Genomic DNA, 22,071 nt, shown 5'->3' with positions numbered 1-22,071 from the left:
GTGGCTGACACCTGTAATTCTAGAAGTTTGCAAGGCCAAGGCAGCAGGATCATTTGAGCCCAGGAGTTCGAGATTAGCCTGGGCAACAACCCTGTCTCTACAAAAAATAAAAATTAGCCCAGCATGGTGATGCACACCTGTAGTCTCAGCTACTCGGGAGGCTGAGGCAAGAGGATCACTTGGGCCCAAGAGGTTGAGGCTGCACTGAGCCATGATTGAACCACTGTACTCCAGCCTAAGTGACAGAGTGAGACTGTCTCTAAAAAAAAAAAAAATTAACAATTGGCCAGGAGCAGTGGCCCACACCTGTAATCCCAACACTTTGGGAGGCTAAGGCAGGCAGATTGCTTGGGGCCAGGAGTTCGAGAGCAGCCTGGGAAACTTGGCAAAACCTCGTCTCTAAAAAAATACAAAAATTAGCCAGGCGTGGTGATACGCCCCTGTAGTCCCAGCTACTCGGGAGACTGAGGCGGGAGGATTGCCTGAGCTGGGGAAGCAGAGGTTGCAGGGTGCTATGATCCTGCCACTGCACCCCAGCCTGGGTGACAGAGTTAGATCCAGTCTCAAAAAAAAAAAAAAAAAAGAAAGAAATATGTATATATATTTTTTAAAGGAAATAAAATTGCCAAAAACATGGCCCTGGGAGGAGAGACAAGCCATGCCCTATTCTGGCTGGTGGCATTCATCAGCAGCCCTTGCCATCATAGTGCCCTGGGTCTGCGGGGAGAGACAGCCACGTTGCAAGCATGGGAGAGAAGGCTTCCTGGAGAGGTGAAGTTGGAGAGCATGCCCAGGCACAAGCAAGGGCATGTGTGAAGTCCGAAGGGGAGGGAGGGTGGTTTTTGTGATGAACAAGCAGACGGTGTGCCTGGAAAGACTATCCAGAGCTCAACCACACAGGGCCTGATGAGCCACATAAACAAATACAAGCGGGATCCCACAGCACAGCAAGCCTTGGGACGGCTTTACTGATTACAACCATGATGAGAGTTGTGTGTCTGCTGCGTGGAGAATGGAGGAGCAAGCGCAAGATCATACAATAAAAGCTACATTGCTAGCTGGCACAGTGGCTCATGCCTGTAATCCTGGCACTTTGGGAGGCCGAGGCAGGAGGATTGCTTAGGCCCAAAAGTTCAAGACCAGCCTGAGCAACATAGTGATATCGCACCTCTAAAATATTTTTTAATTTTAATTTTAAGGCCGGGAGCAATGGCTCATGCCTGTAACCCCAGAACTTTGAGAGGCTGAGGCGAGTGGATTACCTGAGGTCAGGAGTTCAAGACCAGCCTGGCCAACATGGTAAAACCCGGTCTCTACTAAAAATACAAAAATTAGCTGGGCATGGTGGTGCATGCCTGTAATCCCAGCTACTCAGGAGACTGAGATACGAGAATCGCGTGAACCCAGGAGGTAGAGAAGATTGCAGTGAGCCAAGATCGCGCCATCGCACTCCAGCCTGGGCAATGCAACAAGACTCCATCTCAAAAAAAATTTTTTAATTTTAATTTTAAAAAAGGCACATTGCTACTCCAGCATTTTGGACACGCCCCAACGACCACACTCCTCACACATCATGATTATCCTTTTACCGAGCTGTCCATCTCCTACGATACTGCGTGAGTTCCCCAGGGAAAGAAAACACATTGAATAGACCTTTGGAACTCACCCAGTTGCTTGACACAAAGGAGGAATTCAAACAATGCTGGATCCTGGAATAACACTATATAATTATCTTGTGGTTTACAGTATATCAGTATATCAAGATCCAGTATGTCATTTAACCTTCAAAACTGTCTGGGAGATGTTCTTAATCCCCATTTTACAGACACAGAAACTGATGGTCCAAGAAGCTAAGTGATTAGTTCAAAGCACACAGCTGGGGGAGTGAGGTTTTATACCTGCAAGTCTAAGGCTCCTCCATACAATCATCCCTGCCCCTTAAGAAAGACTGGTCCCCTGCTCTGCAGAAGGTAGATCCAAGTAGAGCTGTTGGGGTTTTCCCGCTGGACAGGAGAAGCTTCTAGAAAAGGCAGCTCTCCATAACTCCACAGCTATCCTGCCTTCTAAGTCAAGGTGCAGCTCAGCACACAGACATTGATCCAAAAACCCCAACGTTTCAGGACAACCAAGCTAAACCCAAATAAAGCTTAGAAGCTCAAATCAAAAAGCAGGCTGCAGACACAGAGAACGGCCTGGTCCTCAAGCTGCTATGGAGGGAGGGTTTTCCTCCTTTTGTTCAGGTTCATGAGTCGTCATGAGGTACAACCCCTCTCAGAAGAGACATGAATACTGGGGCCAAAAGGGAGGCTCAATTGAGGCAAGGCCAGAACTGAAACTGGGGCCTCCTGGATTTTACATGAATGAGGACAATGAAGGGAAGCCCTTTCTTTCCACTGGTCCTCGGGAGATCAGAAGGGGCCACTGAACCAGCAAATACCCTAGGCCTGGGGCTGGGCTGCCAGAGGAGAAGTCAGCTCCCTGGTACCTGCCACACTGCCCAGCCAGGCAGGCACCTGGTGCAGGACTCAGCAGACATGCCCCTCTGGACTGTGGGCCTTTAAGTGGCCCGGAGGCACTGGAGAAAAGCACATGGCTAGAGACACCTGCAGAAAACTTCCAGGGGCCCAGAGAACCCAGCACTTCACTGAGCAAAACGCATCTTCTTCGTTCAGACCAGCCCCTCCTGGCACTCCACTGGACCACGCCTGTCTCCCTGGGAAAGAGGCTGGGAATGGGCAGTGGGTTGAAGGAGAGAGGGAGGAAGAAAGGGCATTGGAGAAATCTCTCCTGCCCAGTTGCTCCAGATCTCTGCCAGAAACCCAGGAAGAAAGGCTGACTCTTGGTCTTTGGGGATTTGGCCAAAGTCTGTGGCCTTTCAACTTTTCTATTTCTGTCCTCCTCTCCACAGCATCTCCAGATCTTTACTCTCCTCCTTCCTTTTCCCCTCTTCCCTCTCTCTCTACACACACACACTCTCACATACACACTCTCTCACACACACACTCTCACACACTCACACACATACACAAGTACTTACACACACACACACACTCACATCTCCATAATCCTGTCCCCTTCTCTTAGGTGCTGCCTCCACATCACTGCTGCTTTACTGCTCCAGCCAAACATCGGTGCCCGAAGAATCCCTCCCCACACTCCATTTGGGAGTTGGGGAGGACACCGCACAGCACCTCCTCCAGCTGCTTCCACTGCAAGCCTTGGTCTGTGGACCATCTATCAGAAGACAGAGGTTCCCAGGAGTCATGACAGAAACCCAGGCCCTCAAATGCTCACTCTCAAACCAGTGTCTGAGACGAATATGTGGGACTCTGGTCAGGCTGGGATGGAAATGGGAAAGCGCCCGGTCCCAGACACCAGACATCAGACACCGAGCTGGGTCCCTCAGACTCTTGCCTGAGAACCCGCATCCAGCCTCCAGTGCCTCTGTCCACCGCTGCCCAGAGTGAAGAGCCCTTCCTATGAGGGTAGCCAGACTGGCTGCACAGGGCGGGCGCTCTTGCTCAAACACTTTCCAGACACTTGTCCTGGATTCTCCTTCTTGTGGACCAAGGGGGCCTTGAAGCTCTCAGCGGCTCCCAAAGTTGGACCCCCGCAGAGCAGGAGGACATGTCATCAGCAGAGAACACACAGCCTCGCCAAGCTTCCCTGGCTTAGAGCCCTCCAGCCAAGGAAAGAACTCAATGGCCTAGCACTGCAATCAACTCACAAACATTTCTGTGCCCGACCCCAGCCCCACCTCCTGCTCCCAACAGAACATGCACAAAAAACAAACGCAAGATTGGACATGCCCAAGTGAACAGGCCGGTCGCAGCAGGAGGCACCAGTAACCACTGGTAACCATCCCAGCCATTTTCACCCCACCCCGTGGAAGGGGGCACAGCCATGGAAAATTTCACTCCCTCTCTCATCCACCCTCCCGTGAGGATCGAGAATGCTGCAGAACAGCAGGCTTGACTGAAGCTGCTGACGCAGGCCTTTAAAATGAACTTTCCAAGTGAGGCGCTCCACTTACAAAAGGAAATTGTGGCGTGCACTCTGAAGGGTTAAGAAAGATGTTAGCTTAGGGGAGGACAGAGATTTCAACATCAGAATTCACTTCCCTTTGCTAAGGACACTGACTCAGAGAGAACGGGTTCTGGGTGCTTATTAACATCACAATTAGCAATGGCTCACATGTGCACTGGCCCTTCAGACACAGAACCTTCACATACATTATCCCATTTGAACTGTGTAGAAAGAAGTGAAATGAGCTTATGGATGCCAAGTGCCACGCAGGAAGCAGGTGCTTTAATGCTAGTTCCCTTTCTCCTGTCACTGCAGCCCAGTGAAGTAGGCAGGAAAGACATCATTATCTCCATTATCTAGGAGAGGAAACAGACCCATGATTCAAGCTAAGTTGAGGAGTTTAGAAATGGCAGCTGGGTCTAGATTCCAGGGCTCGTAACCTCCCATTTGGGGCTTCACCTTAAGCATTTCCATTTTCCTCACATGGTGGAAAGTACACAGGGCTGTGGACAATGAGCTGGGTTCAAATCCTATTTATTAGCTGTGTGACTTTGGACAAGTTACTTAATCTCTCTGAGTCTCACTTTTAAGATGGAGATAATAAATCCTCCACTTCAGAGGGTTATGGGGAGGATTTTAATGTGCGGAAACAAAGTAAGCATCAAGTGTCATTTCCCTCCCTCCCATCCCTAAGTGACATAATCATGTACCCCTAACTCCTTTCATCTCAATGCCTGAAAAATGCATCTACCGGCCAGGCGCGGTGGCTCACGCTTGTAATCCCAGCACTTTGGGAGGCCGAGGCGGGTGAATCACTTGAGAGGTCAGGAGTTCAAGACCAGCCTGGCCAACATGGTGAAACCCCAACTCTACTAAAAATACAAAAAAAATTAGCCAGGTGTGGTGGCAGATGCCTGTAATCCCAGCTACTTGGGAAGCTGAGGCAGGAGAATCACTTGAACCCAGGAGGCAGAGGTTGCGGTGAGCTGAGATTGCACCACTGCACTCCAGCCTGGGCAACAAGGCGAGACTCCATCTCAAAAAAAAAAAAAAAAAAAAAAGAGGCATCTACCAAAATGCTATTGACCCATTGGTAGAAAACTAAAGCTGGGAGGCAATATGCCTGAAAAAATGGCAAATGAAAGATTCTAACAAAACTACTCGAAACATTTACACTGTTTCATTTTTTTTTTTAAAGAAGCAATAATAGGCCAGGCATGGTGGCTCGTGCCTATAATCCCAGCACTTTGGGAGGCCGAGGCTGGTGGATCACCTGAGATCGGGAGTTCAAGACCAGCCTGACCAACATGGAGAAACCCCGTCTCTACCAAAAATACAAAATGAGCCGGGCATGGTGGCACATGCCTGTAATCCCAGCTACTTGGGAGGGTGAGGCAGAAGAATCACTTGAACCCAGGAGGCGGAGGTTGCAGTGAGCCGAGATCACGCCATTGCACTCCAGCCTGGGCAACAAGAGCGAAACTCCATCTCAAAAAAACAACAAAAAAGAAGCAATAACAGTAATATATACTTATTGTAAAATATATTCCAACATCATAAAAATGCATAAAAGTAAAAATTATTAATTCTTCCCCCACTCTCCCCAGAGATATCCCTGCTTTATGTACAAGGACTTTAGAGCTCTATGTACTAGGACTATCTTCCTCCCTAAACAAACACTCATACATACAGAGATGGATGGTTCTTTTTGTTTCACAAAAATGGAATTATATCATAAACACTTTTTTCTTTAAAAACCTACTTCCCGCTTCCTATTTCCTGCAGACACTCTCTAAGACTCAAACTAGCAAAGCCGTACTAAAGACTTCCTCAGGACCCCTCCCGGTCTGATGACAGGGCACAGTCGGGGCCATGTAGACACCTGCATTTGACTTCTGGCTCTGCCATCCTGTGGGCACCTCAGTCTTCCCATCTGTCACGTGGGTGCGTTCCTATGACTTTGACCTATAAAGGCCTCTCTAATTGGCACAGCGCGTTTACCTGTTGGTCCTTACAGCATCCTGTCTGCAGAAGCAGAGCAGGTACCATCACTTCCAACACCCTGGGCAAGAATGAGGGGCCAGGAGGTTCCTCAACTGGCCAGGGCGACATACTTGCAGAGACTAGGGTGGACAGCAAGCTCCCTGATTCCTGGTCCTGTGCTCTATCCTCTCAGTCCAGGGAGAGCCAGGGCCAGGGGCTTCCTGGAGAGGGAGATGCGGTACTACAGGGGCTATCACCGCCACAGCTCCAGCCACCCCAGAACAGCATGGCTGCCTGGCCTTGCCAAAAGCACGCCACTCCAGTGTGACCTCCAGGAGGCCTCTTCTCCCCTCCAGCTGGGATCAGAGCCACAACAAGCTGTCCGATCTGCTCCTTCCCCTTTCACACAGTCTGGGAAGGAAGTTCAACAGCCATAGCAAGCTGAGAGCCTGGGCCCGCACCGTGGTCTGTGCCCCCCCAGCAGCCCCGGACTCCTCTTCCTGACTGCACATGGCTTCTGCGGCTGCCCAGCCCCACCTCAGTAGCGTGGGTGGCAGCCGGGAACCTAGTTTCTGTCCTGCTCTCGGCAGCCGGTCTCTGAGCAGGGAGGGAAATGGCCACGAGGGGAGGCAGCCCTGATCTAGTGGGGTCCCTAAAGCAACCACTAACCCCCAGCACCCTGATGGTGGCTCATCACCTCAAAGGTCCTTCCTCGCAAGCCCCGTCCAGTCTGCCTCCTGGGCCTCTCCGTCCCCAGCTCCTTCTTCCTCCCAAAGCTCACCTCCCAACTCACCTTCTCAGGAGCACATGCCATGATCCGCCCCACCCCACACCGTCCACTCCTCTCCTCAGCATCCCCTCGGCCTTAGGTGTTCACTATGTAGGAGTCGATCTGCCTGGGAGACACTTCGTGGTGTGTGTCTTTCCTGGGCGTTGCAGGGACACATGCATGGTCCACACCGCCAGCTAGACCGTGAGTGCCAGGGGTACAGGAGCCATGCCCTCTGGGCCCTTTGTGTGCCCAGGAGCCCTAGGAGGCACCACGTGGTGGCTCCTGGGCCAGGCTGGGTGGCTCCTGTGCTGGGCGGGAGGCCTCCAGTAATGACTAGCCTAGGGAGGTCTCAGAGGGTTTGCTGGCTCAGATAAGGCCCGGAGACTTCCCTGAATGGCCCAACCCTTCTCCCCCGGCAGCGGCCTCTCACTTTAAGGTACAGAGTTCCAGGCACTTCTAACCCCTGCCTTCCCCTCACCACTTCACCACTGCATGGCTGAGGCCCAGAGGGACAGAGGGGCCTAAAGATAATCGGGATTCCCACTCCCTTATTCAAGCTGAGTCACCTGCAAGCTACCAGAGGAACTGTGTCTGGGATAATCAATTCCACCGCAGGGCTCCTCAGTGACAGGTCTGTGTGAGATCATCACCAAAGCCAAAACCATCCCTCAGGCACTCAAAAACCCCGTCCTGGGGACACAGCCTTGCCCGGTCTCTTCTTCCAGGTTCATACGTGTCTCTCAGCATGTGTAAACTGTTGGTTCTGTTTCAATGAACTCTGTTTACGCACAACAAATCATGAGGAAAATGGGATCCCCATTTTTTTCTTTTTTGAGACAGAGTCTCGCTCTGTCACCAGGCTGGAGTACAGTGGCGCAATCTCAGCTCACTGCAACCTCCACCTCCCGGATTCAAGCGATTCTCCTGCCTCAACCTCCTGAGTAGCTGGGACTACAGGCGCGCACCACCACGTCCAGCTAATTTTTGTATTTTTAGTAGAGACAGGGTTTCACCATGTTGGCCAGGATGGTCTTGATCTCTTGACCTTGTGATCTGCCCACCTCGGCCTCCCAAAGTGCTGGGATTACAGGCGTGAGCCACTGCGCCCAGCCAGGATCCCCATTCTTGATGAAGAAACTGAGGTTCTAGCAACGTGAATGTGGACAGGGCCCACGCTGGGTGCTGTAAGCTCCTCCATCCAAATCTGCACAATGTGTAAGGTAGCTGTTATGAACCCCACATGAGGTAGGTGGAACCTAGGGCTGTGCAGTTAAGCCAAATGCCCCAGGCCCCCAGCAAGCAGAGCGGCACTCCAACTTCAGCTCCCCTTCCCTTGGCCCCCTCTTCCTAGGAGAACCTGATTAGGGCCTGGAGGTTCTAAAAGGAGCTTCCTTACTGGTAAAAGTGGCCAAGTCCTTGCCCAGAAAGAGAACAAGGCTGTCACACTGAACTAGCTAAAAATAAAGCAGGCCCCCATTCCCTCGGGGAGAACAGAACAGCCCTGGAATGTGGCAGGGCAGGCACAACAGGCTTACTTCTCAGCCTCCTGGTGGATGGCTTAGCAAACAGCCAGCCTCTGGACCTCCAGTCTCACAATTCCCACTGTCCCAGCACCTCCCGACAACAGGGAGAAAAGGATCTGAGTGCAGACAGGTTTACTTTCACTGTGAGACAACCAAACCCCAATGCCGTGGCTTGGAGATACTGCAGTGGTGGGACTGGACTGAGCTAGAAATCGAAAGACCTCAGGCCTCGGCCATGGGCACTGCCTCCCTCTATGACCTTGAGCAAGTCACTTCGATCTCTTGTGTATTTCCATCAGTAAAACAGCAATCATGAAATCTGCCTTCTGGCCTCACATACCATACACAGGAGCTCCATGACACTTTAGAGTCCTCAGAACATGGCATTTCAGCAGCCCATGGTGTCATTTTCATCTGTCCATTTGGCCAGGGCACACAGACATGCAGATGGTCCAGGAGCTCTCACACAATCCAAGGCAAAGGCAGAATGGCACTCAGGACCCCTGCCCAGGCTCAGGGCCCTGTTGTCTGCCTACTCTGTTAGCCAGGAAGCTGCCGTCCTCCACCTGGCTACTCAAGGTGTCTACAGGTGTGAGCTGGGTGACTGACAATGATAACACCTGGCATTTGTACAGTTCTGTACACTTTCCAAGTATTTCCTCGTCCATTCTCTCATTTGAAAAGTGGGGGCAGAGAACAAGGCAGGAATCATTTACCTTATCTGACAGATGAAACAGAGGCCAGGCCAGGTACAATGGCTGAAACCTGTAATCCCAGCACTTTGGGAGGCTGAGGTGGGTGGATCACTTGGCCAGTTCAATACCAGCCTGGCCAACATGGCAAAACCCGTCTCTACTAAAACTATAAAAAAAAGTTAGCTGGGTGTGGTGCGGCGCTCCTGTAATCCCAGCTACTAGAGAGGCTGAGGCATGAGAACCGCTTGAACCAGGGAGGCAGAGGTTGCGGTGAGTCAAGATTGCACCAGTGCACTCCAGCCTGGATGACAGAGCAAGACTGTCTCAAAAAAAGAAAACAAGAAAGAAAGAAAGAAAATGAGGCCTAGGGAACTTGATGGTCACCTCACAATACTGCTCAAGCTGGATGGGTCCTTTCGAGATAATGGATTCCAGATGAGGAAACTGCGGCTTACATATGAGGAAACTGAGGCCCAAGGATGCCCAGAAACCCACTGCTTTAAATGCAGAGTGCAAACTCCTGAGCCATGGAATTTACCATCTAGCAGAGCACTGTCCAACAGGAAGATAATATGAGCCACATATGCAATTTTAAGTTTTCTACTAGCCACATTTAAAAAGAACAGATGAAATTAATTTTGTTTTTTAGATAATCTCACTCTGTCACCCAGAATGGAGTGCAGTGGTGCAATCAAGGCTCATTGCAGCCTCAGACAATCAAAGCAATCCTTCTGCCTCAGACTCCCAAATGAAATAATGTATTTTATTTAACCCAGTATATCCAAAATGTTGTTTCTACGTCTAATCAATATCAGAAAAAAAAATTTTTTTTTTTGAGACAGGGTCTTGCTCCATCACCTAGGCTGGAGTGCAGTGGGTCAATCATGGCTCACTGCAGCCTTGACCTCCTGGGCTCAAGCAATCCTCTCACCTCAGACTCCCAAGTGGCTGGGACCATAGATGTGTGCCACCATGCCCAGCTAACGTTTTTAATTATTTGCAGAGATGAGGTCTCGCTATATTGCCCAGGCTGATCTCAAGCTCCTGGGCTCAAGTGATCCTCTGGCCTCAGCCTTCTAAAGTGCCAGGATTACAGGTGTGAGCCACCATGCCCAGCCAATATTAGAAAACTATTAACGGGCTATTTCATATTCTTTGTGTCACATGAAATTTTTGAAAACCTGTGTGGAGTTTATATGCCACAGCACATCTCAAATCAGACTTGCTACATTTTAAGAGCTCAACAGCCACCTATGGCTGGCGCCTACTATTCTGGACACACAGCCCCAGCATTTCTGACATATCTCCATTATCAGATCCCTGGGTGACAGTTTCTATGAAGAAGGCCACTGCAATGTAGAACACACAGTAGCCGAAAAGAAATATCCTTCCTTCCCATCTTAGGTTTATGGCTGAGGCCCCTATAACAAAAGACAGAGTAACAAGAACAATGCATACAAATTAATCTAAGTTTTTAGGTGACGCAGAAGCCTTCATAAGGAAATGAAGGTCCAAAGAAACAGGTAACTCTGGCCCAGCGTGGCGGCTCATGCCTGTGATCCCAGCACTTTGGGAGGCCGAGGCGGGCAGATCACTTGAGGCCAGGAGTTCGAGACCAGTCTAGTCAACATGGTGAAACCCCATCTCTACCAAAAATACAAAAATTAGCCAGGTATGGGGGCGCATGCCTGTAATCCCAGCTACTCAGGAGACCAAGGTGGGAGAATTGCTTGAACCAGGAAGGTGGAGGCTGCAGTGAGCCGAGACTGCACCACTGCACTCCAGCCTGGGCGACACAGCGAGAACTGTCTCAAAAAAAAAAAAAGAAAAAAAGAAAAGAAACAGGTAAGTCTGCATATTTCTCTATGTCAGGTTTGATGAAGAAGTGGATGATCGTGAAGAAGTGTGACTGGAGAAAGGGGATATGATCTAATAGTGATAAACTGAAGAGAACTTAGCAGGCCCTGTTTGTTCTTCTCTGTGTCCCTGTATCTCCAGAGATAAGGATGTCCCTTTCTTCTGGGTATAAGGTAGACACCTTCTTGAATGAGAGTCTGCATCAGGGAAGAAGGGAGGGGAAAGGTGAGAGACCTTCCTGCTTCTGCTGTTTTCTCAAATGCCATATTACTATTTGGGGATAGTATGTCCTGAACCCCATCAATGGCTTTGGAGTCTGGAGCCCTGGACCACTGTTCTGGTTCTGCAGGTACTGCAAGAATTGCCCACTGGCATTAGGGAGGTCTGTGTACCCATCCTAGCTCTTCTGCTTTCTGGCCACCGAGATCACATGAATTCCACTTCCTGGGACTCACCTGCCCCATATGTAAGATGCAGGAAGAAATTCCTACATCCAAGCTTGATGGAAAGATCCAACTAAAGTAAGCATCTGATTAAATCAAGTATTTCTTTGTAAAGGTGAGGCAGTGTCTTTATCACAGCAGTAGCCTGGGTCTCCTACTTCACTCACCACACCCACCCAGACAGGGTCCTAGAAGGCACCAGGAGACATCAGGGACATGAGGTCTGGGTGAATAGCATGGCTGAAGACAAGCCCCATGTGTCAATCAATTGATGGAATCGACAGCTGCTTACAGTACCCCCAGGCAGAGGCCAGGAGTGGGCATCGCAAGGAGCATTGAGGGGGTTTTCATGCAGGTTAAGCATTGCCCTCCTGGGGGTCCTCTTTTAAATGCAGACAAGAGTGGGAGAGGGAGACAAATGAAAAGGGAGATTTGAAAAACAGGGCAAATCCCTAACATTTCACTGTTAATGACCTTATCGGATCCATTTCCTTCCCAAGTGGAAGGGGCTCATCAACACTAAGCAAATGGGGCTGGGGGTGGGGCAGCAGGCACAGGCAGGAGACACCGTGCTGGTGCTGGGGAGGGGCAGGAGATGGGGGGCAGGGAACCTGGAGGATCCCAAGCCAATTCCACCCCTCTCCCACCCCAGTCTTTCCCTCCTTGCATCTGTTTCCCTAAACTGCACAATGAGAGTTGGGTGTAATGGTGGGAAGAACATGGATTTCTGAATCAGGGGACCAGCAGTAGTGTTCCTATCCCTGTCATTCATGAGTTGTGTGGTCATCAGAAAGTCAATTCACCACCTGGGGGGCCTTCGTTTGCTCATTTCTGAATGGAGTTGATGCCTTCCTCCTTAAATCGATTAAAAGCAGGGGTTTTCCAAGAAATTCCATTCCTACATATACACCCAAGAGACATGAAAGCATGTCTGGCCGGGCGCGGTGGCTCACGCCTGTAATCCCAGCACTTTGGGAGGGTAAGGTGGGTGGATCACAAGGTCAAGAAATCAAGAACATCCTGGCCAACATGTTGAAACTCCGTCTCTACTGAAAATACAAAAATTAGCTGGGCATGGTGGCATGCGCCTATAGTCCCAGCTACTTGGGAGGCTGAGGCAGGAGAATCACTTGAACCCGGGAGGCAGAGGTTGCAGTGAGCCAAGATTGCACCACTGCACTCCAGCCTGGTGACAGAGCAAGACTCCATCTGGAAAAAAAAAAAAAGAAGAAGAAGAAGAAGAAAGAAAGAAAGCATGTCTATACAAAAAAATTCACACACAAATGTTCAGAGCAGCATCATTCATAACAGCCGAAAAGAGTGGAAGCAGTCCAAATGCCCGTCAACTGACAAATGGACAAACAAAATGTAATATATAAATACAATGGAATAGCATTCAGCAATAAAAAGGAATGAAGTGCTAACACATGCTACTACATGGATGAACCTTGAAGACATTATGCTAAGTAAAAGAGGCTAGACACAAAAGGCCTCATTTTATATTATTCCATTTATATGAAATGTCCATAAGAGGCAAATCCATTTAAAAAAAAGAAAAAAAAAGTAGATAGTGGTTGCCAGAAGCTAGGTGGAGGAAGAAATGGGAAGTGACTGATAACGGGTAGTTTTTTTCGGAGGGTGATGAAAATATTCTGGAATTAGATGGTGGTGGTGCTCGGACAACCTTGTAAATCTATTAGAAACCACTGAATTGTACACTGTACAATGATGCGTTTCATGGTAGGTGAATTATAACTCAGTTGAGAAAATAATAAAAGCAGGAGCTCTGCCATCAGCCTTGATGAGGCTGAATGCTGGCTCTATCGTTCACTATCTGGGCCTCACCGTCTGAAATCACACCCACCTCACAAGGGCGTTGTGGGGATGAACTAAGCAAAGGCTCACGATGCCTTTAGCACAGTACATGGCAATGAATACAACAATGAATGTTGGCTTTGGTTCATATGAGTACTAGAAATGATTAAATAAGACCCCTGCTAAGAAAAAGAAAAGCCGGGCGCCTAGTAGGCACTGAATGCCCCCTTCCCTGTAAGGCACCCTCGAGGTCTCCGAGTCTGGAGCCTGTAATCAGACATAGACTCAAGATGAACATGAGCCGACATTTTCTGCCTTGCACAGGGACAGCTCAGCTTCTGTGTGCAAAGGGCTGAGCCGCCGACTTCACGGTTCAGTTTTCCCTGCCACGTGGGTACAGCCACCCTCTCCTTTTACAGAAGACAGTCTGAGAGGCTGCTGGCTTGAGTTTTCTCTGAGCAGAGCTGGGCACATTTACGCAACAGATAAGCCTGCCCTACCCGGGTCGGATCCACCCAGGAAGAGAGAAAGTGTGTGCAAGTGAGAGCTCACAAATGTGTTTCAACTCCCAGAAAAGCTTAACGGAGTCACCCCACAGCACCAGGGGCCATGGAGAGCCATCCTAAGCCTTTCCCTGCATCAACTATCCCTCCCCAGTGCAGATATCTCAGCAGCAGCAGTCCATGGAGCTGTCAACTTCAGTCCGTGGGACTCTGAAGCAAGGACTCTGATAAGGTAACTCAGGAAATGGGCTAATTTTAAACACAGCTCGAATACTGTGATGTGAATGGAAACAACTGAGGAAGGAAACAGACTAAAACTCATCTATTACAAATTTGCAAAGGTTTGACCATAACAAGGGTTGGTGTGGAACAAAGGCAACCTGCACATACTTCCGATGGGAGTGTGAACTGGCATGACCACGGATGGCAACTTGGCAGAATCTCGTATATGGGAAAACGCACACATCTCTCCGCCTGGTGATCTCAGCGCTAGGTACACAGCTTAGAGCCTAGAGAAACTTGTGCATGCGCTGAATGAGTTGTTCTAGAGAAAGTTCACCAAGGCATTGTTTGTCACTTGAAACATTAGAAACACAAATGCCCATCAAAAGCAGAATAGATGAATTAACTAGGGAGATTTTATACTCTGTAAGAAACCAGAGCAGTTTAATGAAACAGTTACGTAGATCAACATTTTTAAAATCTCAAAAATACAATGTTGAGCTAAAAGAAAGTAAATGGCGGAAGGATACATACAGTATAGCACCATTTATAAGAGTTTAAAACTGGCTGGGTGTGGGGGCTCAGGCCTATAATCCCAGAACTTTGGAAAGAGGCCTAGGCAGGTGGATCACTTGAGGTCAGGAGTTTGAGACCAGCCTGACCAACATGGTGAAACCCCGTCTCTACTAAAAATACAAAAAAATTAGCCAGGTATGATCTCAGCTACTCAGGAGGCTGAGGCAGGAGGATTGCTTGAACCCAGGAGGCAGAGGTTGCTGTGAGCTGAGACCGCGCCACTGCACTCCAGCCTGGGCAACAAAATGAGATTCCATCTCAAAAAAAAAAAAAAAAAGTTTAAAACCACACAAAGTAATACCATATATTGCTTAAACACATAGTCAGTATAGCACCATTTACAAAAGGTCAAAACCATATATCTATAAAGCAATACCATATACTGTTTATAGACACATGCATATGTAATAAAAGCGTAAAAACATGCATGAAAAGATAAACACCAAATTCAGGACAGAGGTCACCTCCGAAGGGAGAAGCAGCAAACTGTCTCAGAGATGGCATAGAAAGGGCTTCAACTGTGTCTGTAATGTAATTGTAATTGTGTCTATAACTTCTCAAGCTGAGTAGCAGACTCAGAGGTGTTTATGTGAACCTCAATCTTCTTTTATGTGCCTCAAATATTTCATAATAAAAAATTAACTCAAATGTATTGATTTGTGAGGGGACAGTATTAAAATACAGGTTCCAAGGTAAAACATTAAAATCAACAAGGACAGGTTTTTCTCCTAAAAGAAGGAAACAGAGGAAGCAAGAAGAGCCCTCTGAATCCTATTCCTGATTTTCTTTCGACCTTAGAAAAATGTTTTATCTCCTCTGGATGGGCCTTCAGTCTCTGTTTCTAAATGGGGAATAAATTGCTTGCCTTCTGTCTGCAACACACAAGGCAGGCAGCAGGATGCCCTGGGGAGGGAGCCGTGCTGGGAAGCCCGGGAATAATACTTCCTGTACTGACAACCTCGCTGAGGCTTTTGAAAGAGCATATGAAAGCATACACACACCTACACATATGTTAGTATAGTTGTGTGCAGAAACATTTATAGTGTAATCTCAATTACATATATATATAATTCATACCCGACATGACACTCACGAAGTGTTCCAGGATGCCCAGAGACGACAAGCCATTAAAAAAAAAAAAGTGGCCAGGCGCGGTGGCTCACGTCTGTAATCCCAACACTTTGGGAGGCCGAGGCGGGTGAATCACGAGGTCAGGAATTCAAGACCAGCCTGGCCAACACGGTGAAACCCTGTCTCTACAAAAAATACAAAAAATTAGCTGGGTGTAGTGGCAGGCACCTGTAATCCCAGCTACTAGGGAGGCTGAGGCAGAAGAATCGCTTGAACCTGGCAGGCAGAGGTTGCAGGGAGGTGAGATCATGCCACTGTACTACAACCCAGGCGACAGAGTAAGACTCCGTCTCAAAAAAAAAAAAAAAAAATGCAGTCCAGAGGCAGTAGCTGGCACCTGTAATCCCAGCATTTCGGGAAGCCAAGGCGGGCAGATCACTTGCGGTCAGGAGTTTGAAACCAGCCTGGCCAACATGGTGAAACCCAGTCTCTATTAAAAATACAAAAATTAGCCGGGCATGGTGGCAGGCGACTGTAATCCCAGCTACTGGGGGGCAGGGGGGGCACTGAGGCAGAAGTATCACTTGAACCCGCGAGATGGAGGTTTCAGTGAGCTGAGATCACACCACTGCACTCCAACCCAGGCTACAGAGTGAGACCCCATCTCAAAAAAAAAAAAAAAAAAAAAAAAATGCAGGCCAGGGGCATTGGCTGGTGCCTGTAATCCCAGCTACTCAGGAGGCTGAGGCAGGAGAATCGCTTGAACCCAGGAGACAGAGGTTGCAATGAGCCGAGATCACATCACTGCATTCCAGCCTGGGCAACAGAGCAGAACTCCATCTCAAAAAAAAAGAATAAGAAAATACATGGCCGGGCGTGGTGGCTCACACCTGTAATCCCAGCACTTTGGGAGGTCGAGGCGGGCAGATCACAAGATCAGGAGATCGAGACCATCCTGGCTAATACGGTGAAACCCCGTCTCTCCTAAAAATACAAAAAATTAGCCGGGAGTGGTGGCAGGCGCCTGTAGTCCCAGCTACTCAGGAGGCTGAGGCAGGAGAATGGCGAGAACCCAGGAGGCGGAGCTTGCAGTGAGCTGAGATCGTGCCACTGCACTCCAGCCTGGGCGACAGAGCGAAGACTCCATCTCAAAAAAAAAAAAAAGAAAAGAAAATACACATTTTTGTGACAATTAATTTTGACTCCACCTTACAAAGTTTCTAAGTATAATATCCCTGATGTGTACTGTTTACCAGAAGTCAATGTTATTTCCAGAAATCAAGACCTATCAAACTGTAAAATTTTTACCTATTTTTCTTTAAGATCAAATACAATGAACACAACCCAGTGTATATTAAGTGGTTGCAAAAGATCCCGTTGTTAAGGTTTATTAGGCCAGAAGGCAGTGGGCACCTGTCCTGCTACTCCAAACAGACTAACACATCCCCAGAACTGGGGATGGGAGCAGCTTCCTGAAGCACTTAAGGAGCTAACATCTGCAGCCTAGCTGTAAGCAGTTCCTAGCCTAGGGATTTCCCACCCAAGGTATGACCACACCACGCTGTGGGCCCTCATAGCCCATATGCTTTGCACATATAACACAGCAAATACTTTATTTTTTTTTAATTATTATTTTTGTTTAGATGGAGTCTCATTCTGTCACCCAGACTGGAGTGGCAGCTCACTGCAACCTCCGCCTCCCAGGTTCAAGTGATTCTTCTGCCTCAGCCTCCCGAGAAGCTGGGACTACAGGCATGAGCCACCACATCTGGCACCTTTTTTGTATTTTTAGTAGAGATGGGGTTTCACCATGTTGGTCAGGCTGGTCTCGACCTCCTGACCTCAAATGATCAGCCTGCCTTGGCCTCCCAAAGTGCTGGGATTATAGGCATGAGCCACCACGCCCGGCCAGCAAATATTTTATGCTCCATGAGAACTGGGACCATTTCTGCCTTGTTTATAGTTGTCACCCCAGCCTAGCACAGTCCTCTGCACATAATAAAAAAATCAAACATTTTTTAAAGAAATGATTGAGCTCCTGTGATCAGATTTGATCTTCAGGGTTTTCAAATCAATAAGCATACTTAGGGAGGCCAAGGCGGGAGGACTGCCTGAGCCCAGGAGTTCAAGACCAGCCTGGGCAATATGGTGAGACCCTGTCTCTATAAAAAAATAAAAACAAATCAATACGCAGGTGCCAGCAGTCTGACCACAACTGAGTCCTGGATGCAGAGGTATACAGCTCCCTGTCTTTATCCATGTCTTCCCTGGACCTTCTCAGGCATGCTCAGAGCTGATTCCAGTGGCTAAATCTGTCTGCCAGGAATCCCTGACTGCAGACACACACAGACAGTCCCAGTCATGCCAAATCAGTCTTGTAAGGGGAAAGCTGCCTATGTCTTCTCCGGAGAACAGTAGGAGCGTGGGAGCATGGCACAGCTTGGCCAGATGTGAAAGCACCTCACAGACACCCTGCCTGCCAGTTTATTCCTTCATGACATTCCCAAACTATCCAACCAGATAAAGTGATGGGGCTTCTCTTGGGAGAAACCCTAGGAGTATCTAAGGTAGGAGAGGCAGGGATTATAAAGTCAAGATTCACCAAGAAGCTCTCACTGAATATTTGTACAACATCAGAATTGAGAGGTTATGAGACACTTCTCATAATTTTCTTTCTTCTTCTTCTTCTTTTTTTTTTTTTGAGGCAGAGTCTCGCTCTATCATCCAGCCTGGAGTACGGTAACACAATCATAGCATCACAGCTCACTGTTTTGGGATCAATCTTTTGGGCTCAATCAGCCTCCTGAGTAGCTGTGACTACAGGTGTGTGTGCATGCCACCAAAGCAGGCTAAAAAAAAAATTTTTTTAAGATGAGGTTTAATTTTGTTGCCCAGGCTGACTTTTCATAATTTTTTCTTTTTTTTCTTTGCCACTGCAAGAACCCACAGATTTTTCATAATTTTCTTTTTTTTTTTTTTGAGACAGAGTTTCGCTCCATTGCCCAGGCTGGAGTGCAGTGGCATGATCCTGGCTCATGCAACCTCCGCCTCCCCGGTTCAAGCAATTCTCCTGCCTCAGCCTCCCGAGTAGCTGGAACTTCAGGTGCATGCTACCACGTCCAGCTAATTTTTGTATTTTTAGTAGAGACGGGATTTCACCATATTGGTCAGGCTGGTCTTGAACTCCTGACTTCGTGATTCACCTGCCTCAGCCTCCCAAAGTGCTGGGATTACAGGCATGAGCCACTGTGCCCGGCCAGGTTTTTCACAATTTTCTAACTATCACCTCTCTCACCCCTGAGCAATAATGAATGGGCATTTTTTTTTTTTTTTTTGAGACGGAGTTTCGCTCTCGTTGCCTAGGCTGGAGTGCAATGGCGTGATCTCGGCTCACCGCAACCTCTGCCTTCCAGGTTCAAGTGATTCTCTGGCCTCAGCCTCCCAAGTAGCTGGGATTACAGGCATGCGCCACCACATCCAGCTAATTTTGTATTTTTAGTAGAGACGGGGTTTCTCCATGTTGGTCAGGCTGGTCTCGAACTCCCGACCTCAGGTGATCCACCCGCCTCAGCCTCCCAAAGTGCTGAGATTTACAGGTGTGAGCCACTGCATCAGCCTTTTATTTATTTATTTATTTTTAATGCTTGCTTTTGCAGCTGGAACACATGGGCTCTAAGGAATGTACCTTGGGCAGCCCTTTAATTGCTAAGCCTACTCTCCCCTGTCTTCCTGGGTCAAGTACTCAAGGACTCCTGAGTTCGGCCATTGGACAAATCACACTCTCTTCAACAGCACCCATTAACCAATTTATGCAGATGCCGTCTGGATAATGGGGTTCCAAACTGGGAAGTCAGACACCTGAACTGTTTCAACCCAGGATATATTTTTATGGAGTTGAATTATTGATGTGCCTCATAGGCAATGAAGAAAGAAATGACACCCTTTTCATGATCACCTACTAGTGGAAATCACTTAGCGTTATGGGGATCTCACCCAGAGAAAATCCACTGGCATTTGCTCACCATTCTGACAAGCCTGGAGGAAAGGAACTCTAATCTTTCTTTAGAAGCCAAGTTCTGACCTTCCTGGACCCATCTTCCCTTTCTAAACAAACAGAGCACTATGCAATCCTTCACCCTGCTCCAAGCTCCTAATGGCTAAACCGAGTGGAAGAAGCTGGCGAGATGAGATGCGTGTTTAAAGTTACTTAGAGGTCAAAGAACCCAGCCTCTAGCTGCAGAACTGGCAGATGTCTGGGATTCTGATGAATGGAATCCTTCAAGCACACATATGCCTCCCTTTCCTCCTACAGGCACTAGAAGAGTGAAAGGAATATATGTGTTTTGTGCTTAGCTCAGCCTAATGCCAGTACACCCTCTTCAACAGCACCCATTAACCAATTTATGCAGATGCCGTCTGGATAATGGGGTTCCAAGCTGGGAAGTCAGACACCTGAACTGTTTCAACCCAGGATATATTTTTATGGAGTTGAATTATTGATGTGCTTCATAGGCAATGAAGAAAGAAATGACACCATTTTCATGATCATGTTTGGATTCTAAGCAATCCCAAAAACTTCCCCAGCATGGTCCCCAGCTTCCCTTCTCCTACCTCTGGCTCTGAGGGCAAGAAGATAGATGAGAGTTACTGAGGGATGCCAGGTCTGTCTCCAGAGCCCCGGAGGCTGCCTACAGCTGGAGGGCTGAATCATCATGGCTGCCCACGCTGGGGGGGAACCATCCTCAGCAGGTCCCCGCTGGGAGGCAGGCAGAGTCCAGCCCCACAGGAAGAACAGGGGGTCCCGCACCTTCACCTAGCCTTTCCTATGGTGAGTGGTACGTGGAAAGAGCTGGTCTCTAAGAAGTCCTGGGCCCCAGAAGAGCAGATGTGGTCCCCAGCATCTGCACACTTGGGCAAAACTGAGTAGGTCACTGGAGCAAGTACCCACTATGTCACTGTCCTTAGAAGGCCCAGGCTGGAGTGCGGTGGCGCAATCATAACCAGGACCACACCCACAGATGGCTGTGCCACACAGTCCACTATGCAAAATGAGTGGACCCCCTGGCAGGAATCCACGTACTCCCCTATAGAAAGCAGCATAGGAAGTCCGTGGTGAAATGCAAGCAAACATCTTGTTTTTAAGAATCTCCTTGACAAATAATATCTGGTGGAAACCTTGGCCTTAAGACCTTCCTCCAGCAAGGTTCTCGGGGAAGAGAAGGGAAGAACATCAGAATCCCAAACTCGGAGTGAGGAGGGATGGAAGGGTCAACTGAATCACACACTCAGGTACCTACAGGGGCCTAGGAGATAGACTGTGCATCCATAGATGTGAATTGAGCCACCCACAGGAGTGGAGAGCTCTGGGCCCACCCTAGACACTGTATGTCTGAGAAAACATGTCCCACTGAATGGAGTCCAAACCTCAGCCCAGCTCAGCTGCTGGAGGCCACCGGCAGCCAACAGCCAGCAGTCTGTTGTGGGTGGTGGTGGGTGTGGACACTGGAGGTTTACAAGGTCACCCGGGCACCCCTCAGCCCAGCAGCCCACTGTCTTGAGCTATAAAGGACACCACGTGCAGGAGGACAGTGAACTCTTGGCTTCAGGAGGCCTGTTCTGGGCACTTCTTGCCATGCCGGGAGAACTGTCTCCCTGGTCCAATGGGAAGAACATCAGTGATGCACAACACCACTAGAGAAAACTCATGAAATGCACACACCCGCACGCACAGCTCCCAGGTCAGTGGCCAGAGGGAAGCTCCAGGGTGCTCCATAGGAGCAAGTGTTTCAAGTGCCACGGTTTGACAACCCCAGAGTGCTTAAAGCCATAAAGAGCAATGGCAGATGGCATTCCCAAGCCTATCTCCTACCTACCTCACTCCCGGTCCCCACCCACCATGGGATCCAAGATCACGGCAGGGTCCCCAGCGGCTTTGTCTCTCAGTACCCACTCCCTCCTGGAAGCTGACCTCCAGGAGGACCCTGGTGAAGTTCCTGGGTGGAGGCACTGGGAGACCTGGATCCCCCTGACTGGCTCTGCCTCTAACTCACTGGGTGACCTTGATAAGGTCGCTGCCCTCAGTAGGCCTGTTTCCTATGGTGCCAGATGAGGGAGTCGTCTTAGATGCACAGGAAGAGGATGGAACACCCTATGGCTTGCCAGGCAGAAAATCAAGGCCTGTCACTCCTGCCTTTCACCTGTAGAACTCCACCTGTCTGAACGCCAAAGTCAAGATGACTTTGCCAGTCCATCCCAGCTAACCCCAGCAATAACGTCACCACGTTCAGGGTAGGTGGGCCTGGAGGCTGGACCAGACCTGGCACTGATAAAACGGGCGTCTTTCCCTACAGCTTAGGCTGTTTCTTTAAAATATGGTAGCACAGCTGGCAGAAGAGACAAATACACCTTTAAGACCTGCCAGCGGACAGTATTTTACACTAAGATGTCAAAGGCAACAACACCTCAGGACAGGAGGATGCATGCGTCCAAGTGCTAGAACAAGCATGCCACAGGCGTCCACCCAACTCAAATGACGAGTCGCTTATTTGAGCTCCTGTGCTGGCTAGAAATTACAGCTTAAGAGGA

General features: G+C 48.9%; 1 protein-coding gene across 12 annotated transcripts in view; it reads right to left on the bottom strand.

Moving 5' to 3' along the window:
- The window catches only part of HK1 (hexokinase 1), a 133,741-nt gene that overhangs the window by 60,372 nt on the left and 51,298 nt on the right, over positions 1-22,071 (bottom strand). The window lies entirely within an intron of this gene.

The sequence above is a fragment of the Pan troglodytes genome, chromosome 8, assembly GCF_028858775.2.
Source record: "Pan troglodytes isolate AG18354 chromosome 8, NHGRI_mPanTro3-v2.0_pri, whole genome shotgun sequence".
Lineage (NCBI taxonomy): Eukaryota > Metazoa > Chordata > Mammalia > Primates > Hominidae > Pan > Pan troglodytes.
The sequence above is the reverse complement of the archived record's forward strand: the minus strand, read 5'-3'. Positions and strand labels throughout refer to the sequence as shown.